The sequence below is a fragment of the Pongo pygmaeus genome, chromosome 5 (assembly GCF_028885625.2).
Source record: "Pongo pygmaeus isolate AG05252 chromosome 5, NHGRI_mPonPyg2-v2.0_pri, whole genome shotgun sequence".
In the NCBI taxonomy this organism is placed as follows: Eukaryota; Metazoa; Chordata; class Mammalia; order Primates; family Hominidae; genus Pongo; species Pongo pygmaeus.
This window is the reverse complement of record NC_072378.2, coordinates 51983922-51996015: the sequence shown is the minus strand read 5'-3', so window position 1 is coordinate 51996015 and position 12094 is coordinate 51983922. Positions and strand designations below refer to the sequence as shown.

General features: G+C 39.7%; 1 pseudogene; it reads left to right on the top strand.

Annotated features, from left to right (window-relative positions):
* The first annotated feature begins 1143 nt into the window (after positions 1-1143).
* Positions 1144-1534, top strand: LOC129038797 (small ribosomal subunit protein uS8-like; annotated as a pseudogene).
* Positions 1535-12094: the final 10560 nt, after the last annotated feature.

Genomic DNA, 12094 nt, shown 5'->3' with positions numbered 1-12094 from the left:
AGAAGGAATCTGAACATATGTAAATAAGGACAGAATTTGCATGCTGGCTGATAGATTCTATAATCATGCATGTGATTCAGCCACTCAGGGTTTGGACATCTAGCAGAAAAAACAAAAATGAAAACATTGTAATTGTAATCATTACACATTTTAGAATCATTTTACCCTTGGAAATCAGGGCATCATTTATACAAGTAATGGACATAAAAGCACTGATGTTTTAACTTTAATTGGCGTTAGTAAGGAGAATATAAATGATTATTTAATAAAGCTATAGAAGGTGTTATGTGCTAGGTGCTGTTCTAATTGCCTTAAAATACTATTTCATTCAATCCCCCTAACAATTTTATGGGATGGACACTGTTGTTATCCCCATTTTACAGATGAGGAACCTGAGGCGCAGAAAGGTCACAGAACTAGAAATTTGAGTGGTAGGAAGGCAAGGAAACAGGGAAGTTGGGTTTAAATTAAGGTACCTGGCTCCAGGGTCCCTCTCCTAAGGATCACACTGTGCTGGCGCTCTTCAAAGGTGCCTCAGAACCTGTCTGGTGCACTCCTGTGATCAGGGTTCTTAAAATAGATTGCTGTGTCTTCAGTCCTTCCAAATGAATATGGGAAATATAGCAATGATTATGGCCAATTTGGCTGTTCATTTGTTGCAAATAAAGACTGCCCGTGCCCAAATGCATTATTTGTAGAGACATAATGTAAATAGCAGCCCCCAGATTTCTCTAATCTTGTCCTTAGAAGCAGAATGAAAGTTTAAAAAATAATAATTAGTGCGAAGTTCAATAATTCCAAATAATACGTGATTATAGTATTTTTAAGATTCTGATGCTGCAAAACATAGTTAATTCTCAATCCATATTTTAATACAAATAATACCTCTCAAATTCAACACATTAAAAATTTATTTGTGTGTAAATAATGCTTTTTCTTACATAATTAAAATAGTAAGTTAAGCTGTATATGTTTGTTAAATGGGAAAAAGTAAAAATTTACTTCTGTATGCAATCAATATTATTATCATATTAGAAGTACTTCATTATATAATTTTGAATCCTGTTTTGTCTTAGAATAAAATAGATTTTATTTTTTAAATGTCCCTGTATTCTCTTTCCGTCATCTTTCTGCACTGCCACAATGGTGTGCATGGACATCCTGGCTGTTGCTCTCCAGAGCACCAACAATGCTGAAAAGAGAGGTAAACGCTAGGTTCTTATTGGGCCATGCTCCAAAGTCATCATCTGGTTTCTAACTGTGATGACGAAGCATGATAACACTGGCGAATTTGAAATCATTGATGATAACAGAGCTGAGAAAATTGTTGTGAACCTCACAGGCAGGCTACACAAGTGTGGAGTGATCAGCCCCAGATTTGATGTCCAACTTAAAAATCTAGAAAAATGGCAGAATAATCTGCTTCCATCCCACCAGTTTGGTTTCATTGTACTGACAACTGCAGCTAGCATCATGGACCATGAAGAAGCGAATCAAAAACACAGGAGGGAAAATCCTGGGATTCTTTTTCTAGAGATGTAATACATATTTACAAATACAATGCCTCATGGGGAAAAAAAGCCCCTATTCCATACCATGCAAAATCAATGCAGTGGTTTATAAATTACTCATGGTTATATTTTTCTCAAGACTGTATGTTTCCGTAAACGTGTTTCACAGTTTTAAAATACTACAACATCCATTACAGACTAATTGAGAAATGAGACTGAAGTCACAGAATGTCGAAGGCCTTTTTCCTGCTAATGTTCTATGTTATGACATCATCATGTATTCACTATTTTTGCTCATAGGATAAGTTCAATGTATTTATTGAAGTTCATCTGGTTTATTCAAATGAGGAAAAAGCTAGAACTTAGGGCATTTTCTGAAAGATAAAGCCAACGTTAACTCCTAAGTGTGGTTATGAAAGGAGGGGAAAATTTTAAAATGCCTGGTATCTATAGTAATTATCTAAATCCTACTCATTTTTCAATTCCCAGTTATAAGATCACCACAAGCAGGCCATCTCTCACTACCCCAGCCTTTTTGATCTTATTTAGGAATTAATGTGGGCTCTTAGGCACCTGGAGTCTTGCATTATTATTATAAGAGAAAGTCTCCAATTTTTCTGTTGTAATCTCCTTTAGTAGGTCTTCTCAGTTATGGTTTTAAATTCAGGTACCTGGCTCTAGGGTCACCTTCCTTTTAAAAAACACATTCATAAAATTCTTTATTTTTCTTTTGGCATGTGGTAGCATAGACCTCAGTGTATGCACATAGAAAGTGCTCAAGGAGGTCTTGGTCTTAAAGTTCCTCTGAAGATTAGATGATGTCCTTAACCTTACATTTCCTTACCTGGTGTTTTATGCCCTTAATGAAAAATAAACAGACCAAATAATTTAACAGTGAATACCTGGAGGGTCCTTCCCCTGGCTTTCTGCTCTATGAACTAAAAGGAAATAAAAAGGCAGCTGAGATGCCTGAAGGAGACAAGATAAGAGGGCAGAAACCCTCTCCTAATGACCAAGATTCTTTAGGATCTCTTCTCAATTCGCAGTGCTAATTTATTGCCTTAAGTATTACCAGAGCCATCTAATCTGTTTAATTTCACAAAGTTGCACTTCCTTTTCCTCCATAAATCTCCCCATTCCCAGTTTTATGCCAAGGATGATGCTCTGTGGCCACATTAGCTGAAAGAGTAATGGAAAGTTAGAAAGTAACTAATGACCTAAAGTTTCCTGGGAGAACTTTAAAAAATAGCCCCAAGTGCTGAATTACTGATCCTTATACTCTCAGTCTATTGTGAAAACCCTGTTCCCTAAAAATTGTCTTCTCCACTTTAACGTACTTCTATTACCATTTGATTTAAGAAATTATTTCTGACTACTGAAAAATAGGAAAAAACAGAGCATTTTTAAAGGAGAGGGTGGAAGCTGGTGGTGGGAAGGCAGGAATAAAGAAAAGTGCAGTATCACATCTGCAAAAGTAGTTCATAAAGAATCTGGAAGATGAAACTTGTTCAATGTTCTCTCTCTCTCAACCTTTCTAAGTCTCTTTCTCTCAATTTTTTCTCCTTCCCTGTGTCTCTCAACAAAGGCCTAAACAGTTAAAAATGGAGACACTCTATGTCACTTAATAGCATCTCTGTTGATCTTTCTCCGGTAGGTGTAAGTACTGAGAGCAACAGCACCTCTTGTCACCAGCTGCGGATGGGGAGTGGCTGCCTTAGGGGGATCTGAGCCTAAAAAATCCACCACTGAGAAAAGGCAATAACAGAAGTCTGTTGCTGTCTAACCTGCCATATAAATGAAACAATCAAACAAGACAACAAAGGAAACTCCAGTAACCACCAGAGGCAAAAGCAGTTGGTGTAATATATCCTGGCTTCAGTGACTATTTTTAGTTTCCTCCCATCCCCCTTTAAAAAAGAACCAACTCTAATTTAGATTAACTGGGAAAAAACATTAAATAATTCAAGAGACAGAGACAGAGAAGTGAATAGCAGAGAGACAGTGAGGGTACACCCCTGAATGAAATAAAAAACACATTGATACTTTGAAATGTGTGTGTGAATGTACTTGTAATCAATAGCTATTGGAGATTATTTTAAAACCAAAGAATCACCTTTTTCCCACAGGAAAGTGTCTGCAAATGTTACTAAATTACTCTTTATCAAAGCATGTATTTTTTAATATCACTCGACCCAGCATCCTGCTATCAGTGGGCAAGGCTGGTAACTGGATTCTCAATGGAACTGTAGAATCTTTTGGATTCGAGAAACATTTAATGGCTTCCAACACCAATCTATGAAGTTTCATATGTATAATTATTTTAGAGAACTTTGAAAATGATCTTGCTGGTTCAATTAACATCTCAGAATAACGAACACAGGATGGAGCATTCTTGGAATTTCTTCTCATTTTGCCTCATTGATTGCAAAATGCAGCCTCCTAAGGATCCAGTAGTGACTAGCTAGCCCATTTATTCTCTCACTACTAGATGGAATTTGTTCTAATAGGCACTTCATCACATTGTAGAATTTTGTTTCATCCAATCAAATCTTAAGCACTTGAAGGTGTTGGACCCTTTTTTCCTAACCTCCCTCAGTTGTTTACTAATAACTTCATTCCTGAGACTCCTTTGAGAGGTACTTATGTTAAGAAATGGATACATAACAGTGGAATTTCTGGATGCTGAGACAGACCAATGGTGAGTTGAGTGGCATGGTGAGGTTTTGTGCTCAACATAAAACAGAATGAGAACATTGAGAGAAAGCAAGAGAACCTTGGAAGAGAAGAAGGTTCTGTAAAGGAGAGAAGAACAAAGTTTAAAATTCATTTGGTTGATAGTTCTCCTTAAGATTAACTTTGATTGTCATCATCATTTTCACTTTCCTATTGATCCTGTTCTATTAATCTTGGCGCATTTGTGAAGTAGCAGGATCCTACCTGATACTGTACAAGAGACCATCTTTCAAGACAACAATCTTTAATCTGATGGCAGGAGTACAGGCAAGTGCACAAGGAACTTGGAAGAGGTGACCTAAACTCCAAAAAGCAGAAGTCCTGGAGCTGTACTAGGCTTCAGAGACAGAGTCAGCTATCTGAGAAGTTATGATTCAGGCAAACATCAAACACTTCCCCCAAAAAAGACTAGATGACTAGACAGAAGAAGATCCTACCAAAGACGACTACCAAAGACGACCATGGCTAAACAGGGATGTGAGACATTAATCAATGGCTGAATGGGAGATGGGCCTGGAGCAATGGCTGGAATGGGGATTTCCAGGGCTTCAGAAAAGGGGAATAGCTATATTTCACAGAGTGCTCATGGTCTTCTATGTGGCCAGCAGAGGAACGATTAAGGTCAGGGCTCTGACTTGGTAACTAAAAACTTCCATAAAGAGAAGAATAATGACCTATGCAGGCATATAGAGATCTTTCTGGAGACCAAGGGTAAATGCATTTCAGGGCATCTTCAAACTTTTATTGTGTTGCAAAAAATCATGTTCTTATTAATATGAGCTGGTTTATTTAAGGGCATGGTGCAATGACTTATTCATCTAATATGTAGAAATAGCCTTCATGTGCAATAATGACAGTTACATCTGGGCAGGAGATCAAGCACCTGTCTTAGGACTTTAGTCCACTTTGGCTCTTTTCTGTGACAAATAGTGATTTTCTTGCAGAGATAACCCCCCCCCCACAAAAGCTTATGTTTCTTGAATAATATAAAGTCTACCCCTTTGTCTTTCTAGCTCTGCTTGCTGCTTAGCCTGACATAAATTCTATGTCTTTGTATCTCTGGATCTCTCTCTTTCCCTCTTATCCTCACCCTCAAATGCCCCCTGAGTGTGTTCCCTGTTCATTTATTCCATGTCTCTGTGTTTTGCTTAGAGATAATGTACATACAGTTCTCAGATGTAAAGTTACCTGCACTTTGTAGTAATTAGTCATAGTTGAAATTTATGGATATTACAGACATTTATGGACAAGAAGTAATCACAGTTCACATTATAGGACAAGGAATGTTTGGGTATGGCATATGCATAAAGTTTTAGTCCTTATGACAGCCCTATCATGGTAACAGGTGGGTCCTATTACAAATGGGGAAGTTGAGTCAAACACGATCGCCAGAAAATGGCTAAGTGGGATCTGAACCCCAGCAATCTGCTCTGAGCCCATGTTCTTAAAATTTACACAGTACTGACCCCTTTATGAATAGCATGTGTTCAGAAACAGCCCCATGGGGAACAAGATCTTAGACATATCTTTAATGTTTTATAGCTCATAAAGTTATTTTACATACACTATTACATTTCATATCTGTATTCAGGAAAATGGGTGTTAGCAGGAAAATGAAAAGACTTATGTTCAGGACTCTGCAGAATTGAGGCTTGAGTTTGGTTTTTGTGCTCAAAGTTGAGTGCTTTTTCCACTTTAACTGCTTTAACTTCAAAATAGGCCTTCTCTTGGCAGGATCCAGATGGCCACAAGAGCAGAATCTACGTGCTGGAAGTATGGAAGAAGGGAGGTACATACAGAGAAAAAAAAGGAGGTGAAAGGGAGTACAAGTGAAAGGGAATGTGAGAAAAATTTGGTGGACGTTTGGTCCAGAATCCAGAAAAAGAGCTTTGAGAGTAGGGAGTGTAAATTTCTTTAAAAAAAAAAAAAAAGGGAGGAAGAAGAAGGGACGGGGAAAAAAGAAGATAATTGTCTTCTCTTGAAAAGCATTCTTGCAGTTAGGGGTATAGACTAGACCAGTGCTTTTTAAGTGTTAATGTGCTCAGGAATTACGTGGGGATTGTATGATAATCTAGATTCTGATTCAGAAAAGCTGGGGCGGGCCTGAGAGTTTGCATTCCCGAAAGTACTCCTTTCACCCACCCAACTGTGACCCTTCTACTTGTGCATAGATCACACTTAGAGTGGCAAGAGGCTAGATAACTTCTAGAGAGATCCTCCTGCCTTAGTGCTCTGAATTCCATGACTGTTCCCTGAATTTCCCACCAGTCTAACATCTCAGTTCACTGGGTCATCTTGCCCACTTCCCTCTGCTAGAGGCTTGCTGAGGCTCAAAAGTCTCATTTTGAAACCCCAATTATAGAAACTGACTCCCACTTTTACCTCAGAAATGTCTGGACCATGAGACCACTAGTCACAGATCCTGAGGAAAAACTTAGATCTTTCTGTGAGTGAGTGAGGCAAGGGCATTTCCTGATTAGATTCTTTTTCCTGTCAAAAAAACAAAAGTTTCCCAAAGTTTCTTAGATGCCTGAGGACACAACCTGCTCCAAGTGACCTACATTTAGGGAGGTGGTAGATGCCCAACCCCTGCCCAAGCCCTCCTCCTTTGGGAGCCTGGAGTTTCACTCATAGATCACACAGGGCTGAGCGAAGTGCTCCCAGGGTGCCCTACCCGTCCTGACACCAGCCCTTTGAAATGATATTAGCTCTGGCTAATGGTCTGTAAATGTGTCAGAATGATGCCACCTAGTGCCACAAATGCCATTTCCCCTTGTGAAGTCACACTGTCTGCACCACAGCAAGCCAGAATATAATTAGTGTTAATTTGGTTTTTCACTGAATGACTACTGCACAGCATTCAAGGTCTCCACTCTGTGCTTATCTGGGAAACATTTTTTTTTAAACATGCTGAGGGGTGGGGGCAGGAATATTAGTGTTCCTGTTCATGTTAGGGTGGGAGGACAGCACATTTGGCTCCTTTTTTGGCTGATGACTTGGTGGCACTAAATCAATATATGTCAATGAACTAATAATGTACAGTCTGGAAAGAATCCCAGGAGGACAGATATTCTAAGCCCCTTTCATTGTCCCCTCAGGCCAAATGCCACCCAAAACTTTCCATCTAGATCAGTAAATATGCTTACCAATACACAGAATCTAGTGCATCGAACAGTATTATCATCTTGAAATACGATTTTAGTGCACCAAGGCCCATGTGACAGCTTTTAAAAATTATGTTTATATTGTTCTGTTGCCTGGTTTCTTTGAGGGCTGGACTGGTTTCTATCAGCTTTAGGTGCTCTGGCTTCAAAATCATTTTGTGAATATTCTAACTTCGGTTAAGAAGTTCTTACATAGCTCTGTGAGGTACCTGACCTCAAAGAGGAAGCTGATCTGTAATTTCAGCTACAGCCTGGTTAGTGAATTTGTTCTTGTTTAGGTCTCAGGAGAAATACAGAATAGCCAGGCCTATCACTCTGATTTCTCCTACCTGATGATGGGCTCTTGCTGGGCCCTCCACAGGTTAGCATGTGAACTTTGTGAAAAGATGCCGGTAATATAGGCCTACATATTTAAAGATCTGCAAAGGGCAACTCTCCAGACACCTTGCCATATCTGGTGGGATGCCAGTCTCTACAGATCATTGATCCTCCTAGATAGCAGAAGGCAGAAGTACCCCTGGAATATGATCCTTCACAGTCAGTGGTGGGGACTGTGAAATAGGGCATTGAGATTCCCAGATATTTTGCCTATGACTCTCAATGATTAATTGAAGAAACTACTTGGGAACAACTCTTTTGACTTTTAAAGAATATAGTTTAGTATGGAAGGGATATTTTATTCCACTATGGGGAATATTTGAACAATGTTAGCACTAGATTGGTTTACGCATGGTTTATTCTTTCTGAGAAAGGTGAGTATAACAACACTTTAACTTTTAAAGTAGTGGGTTAAACTCCAGGCTGGTGGTGGCATATGTGAAGACAAATCACTTTCTTTTGGTGCTAGGTCACTGCACCATGAAAACACAGAATTTATTCACAAGGAGTGATGCTAACAGTATTGTAGCTGCTGTATCCTTACCAGTGGACTATTCCATTGTCAGTAAGGTAGGCATGTCCCAGGCACTGTGATTTATCTTGGTGATTTATCTTTGTTACTAATGGCATCGTGGCCCCGAAATTCATAGCTTCAATGACCAGGAGAGCGGCAGCAGAAAATCCAAATGGCAAAGAAACCTTTGGATCTGAGATACCAGCAGAAGTTTAATGAGGAGAATGTTTGGTATCCTAAGTTCTGGAAGAGAAATTACCATACCAAGATCACCAAATTAATGTGAGTCCCCAAGCACTGTGGAGAAGCAGAAAACCCACTGTGAGATGTAGAAGAAAACCCACCGTGCTTTCCCTATCCTCTAATATTACATCATAGAGTCTCACTGTTTAAATTTGTATAAAAGGCCAATTTATCCCAGTTTCCATGAATCTAAATCTTGGACCTCCACTGTGGCATTCTCTATAACTAGTGATCCAGCCTCCAGATGCATTCTCTGAGGGATAGAGATTTTATCTCAAGGTAGTCCAATTCTTTCCTACTTCCTAGGTCAGTTGTGAAGATAAAATTAGGTGACCAACATAGTGAAATTGTGTTTTTCAAAACTTACAACAGTGAAAGAGATCTAACCTAACTGACTCCATTTTGCTTCTAACCTCCAACCTGCCCTTGCTCATTCCTGGGAATAGGCCAAGCTAACTATCAGAGGAATTTAGTTTATAGTGTAACTTTGAAACAAAGATGATAACAGCCCCTTCCTCAAAACAAATCTCCTCATTGCTTGGGGACCAGATTTCCTTTGTAAAACTAATGAATCAGCCACAAGATTAGAAATTATGGCTCAGGAGTCATGCAGCCAGAGGCCATAAGATTCCTAACCTCCCCAATTGCTTCTATAGAAAACATTACTATTATAAAACCTAAGATCGGTTTTCAAGGAGTTTTTCAGATCCTGCATTTGGATGGACCAGCTGGTGCCACTCAGATCAGTAAACTGGCTTATCCGGTTTTGTGACCTCTACCCAGGAACTGACTCAGCAAAAGAGGACAGCTTCCACTCCTTCTGATTTCATCTTCAATCTGACTGACTAGTATTCCCCATTCACTAGCCCCCTACCTGGCAAACTATCCTTAAAAAATCCTACCCTTTAAAATTTTGGGGAGGCTGATTTGAGTAATAATAAAACTCTGGTCTCCCATTTGGCCAGTTCTATGTTTATTAAAGTTTTTCTCTATTGCCATAATGCTGTCTCATTAAACTGGCTTTTCTGGGCCACAGGCAAGATGAACCCATCAGATGATTACAATAGTGGAAAAGTTTAAGCTTGGACTCAGCAATGACCAGCTCTGTAATCTTGGGTAAGTTACTTAGTTCCTCTTGTCCCTGCATATTTTTGGCTAAAGTGAATATATTAAAAAAATATTTATGTTAGTTAGACTCTCGTAAAGTGGGAGGAACAGAGAGGCATACTCAGGCTAAGTAGGTTAATAAGGAAGTAAGGAAGAATGGAAAACAGTCTCAGAAGCTGCAGAGTGAGGCTTCCCAGCAAATCAAATGAGACACCAGGCTCTGCAGCATTTTGGCAATCTGGTTATTTTGCTATCTCCTCAGCAATCCATTGCCGTTCATCTCCAGTCACAGGCCAGCGGTGTTGTGACTCATCACTTCTGTCTCTGCTTCTATTGCCCCTGCTGCTACTGACTGCCTCACTCTGTGTCTCTAGTTCACAATGCTTGAGAGAGCTGATGTGATGCATCTAGCCTTTCACAATCTAATGACAACAATCTTGGCTGGGCAGAGCTCTCACTTGGAGTCCCTCACAGCTAACTGCTCTTGGTTCAGACATTCATATGGTCACCTGCAAATATGTATTGGGCCCTTGCTATGTGTCATGCTCTACTCTAGGCATTAGGGATCCAGAGGTGAGCCCAGCAAAGTCCCTACCTTCCAGTCAGTTGGGAAGAGACAATAGTCAGTAGACAAATAAATCACCAAGATAATTTCAGATAGCAATACAATATATGAAGATATATGAAGAAAGTAAAAAAGAGTCATACATAAAGAGGAGAGTGGGGGTGATTGTGACCCCTGCACCTCAAATTTTCAGAGAATGGCACTCTGAGAGGGAAGCATTTGAGCTGAAACATGAAGGAGGGAGACAGAATTGCTGGTTCTTAAACGGCATTCTAAGCAGAGGGAACAGTTGAATGTGAGGCCCTGACTTGCTATGACTAAAGAAGAGAAGAAATATCAGAGGCTCTGGGATATTAAGAATATTGAAAGGAAGGTGAATGGGATGAGGCAGAGAAGGGGATGGCATGCGAAGGGGTTTGCAGGCTGTGAAAAAGAACTTAGGTTTTATTTTCACTGCAATGTGAAGCCATTGAGTAGTTTAAGAAAGGAAAATTTTATTTGACTTTGCTTTGTAAAAATGAATAAAACATGAGAAAAGACTTGAAGGATCAAGAATGAAAATGTGTTAGGAAGAGATAGCAGTGGTTCAAATAAGAAATGATGGGTCTTCAACTAGGGTTTTAGAAGTTGAGGGGGTAATGGGAGGCGAGGTTGCAGTGAGCCGAGATCACACCACTGAACTCCACCTTGGGCAACAGAGCAAGACTCCATCTCAAAAAAAAAAAAAAAAAAAAAAAGAAAAAAAAAGTGAAAGGGTAAACAATAATTAAAATGAGGATTTACTTTGAAAGTTAGCCAACTGCAATTGTTTTTGGCTTGGAAGTAGAATATGAAGGAAAGATAGAAATTGAGGGTGGCTCCTAGTTTTTTATGTAAGCAACTAAGTGATCAGTAGTGCTATTTATTGAAATGGGGGAGACTATGGGAGGCACAAATTGAAGAGTGGAAGGCAATAAATAATTCTGTTTTGGCATGTGAGGCTTGAGGTCTAAGTAGAGATGTGTAATCCGCAGCAAGATATACAGCATGGAATTCTGGAAGTGGTCAGGCTAGAAGCAGACTCAGAATTCATCAATCAGAAGATAATACTAAAAGATATAATCCATGTTCTATAAAATAAAGTCTATTAAAAAATGTAGCTCTGGATGAGACCACCTAGGGACAAGTCGCAGATAAAGAAAAAGTTCTGAACAGATCTGTAGGGACACTAACCCCTAGAGAGGCATAAAGCTTGAGTAGCCCACAAGGGAGACAAGATGGCAAATCTGAAAGAGGGAGGAAACCTGGAAAGAGGGGTGCCGCAGTGTCCAAGAGAGAAGAGAGTTTCAGGAAGAGTAGTGACAGGCCATTCTAAATACTACAGAGAGTCTGAGTAGGTGAAGACAGAGAGAGTCAACCAGTTTCATCTCTGTTCAAAAAGGAAGTGGCTACAGCTGACCCAGAGAGCATCCTGTCCACTACACAGCCACACCAGTTTGCGAGAAAGTCAAATAAAATACTTCAGTGAAGGCCCTTTGCAACCTGCATGGTGCCATGCATATATAAGCTAGCCAGTGTGGAGCCATTCTCACCCTTCTGGCCTTCCCGTGGGCTCACCCCTACATCCCCCTCGACTTGGCCCCACCCACCATCTTCAACAGAATCCTTTCTATTCCTTCTTCAAATCTCAGTTCAGGAAACGTTCCCTGATGCCAAACTCCTCCAGGTATTTGGTGACTCTCCAAGGCATTTCCCTTTATGTAACCTCTCAAATAGCACTTATCACATAGTACTATAATTATTTATCTATTACCCCATTGGACTGGGAGGTTCTGAACAGGAAGAGTGCTTTTTGTCTTCACATTTCCATTGTACAGTTAGCCACAAAGTTGCTGGATAA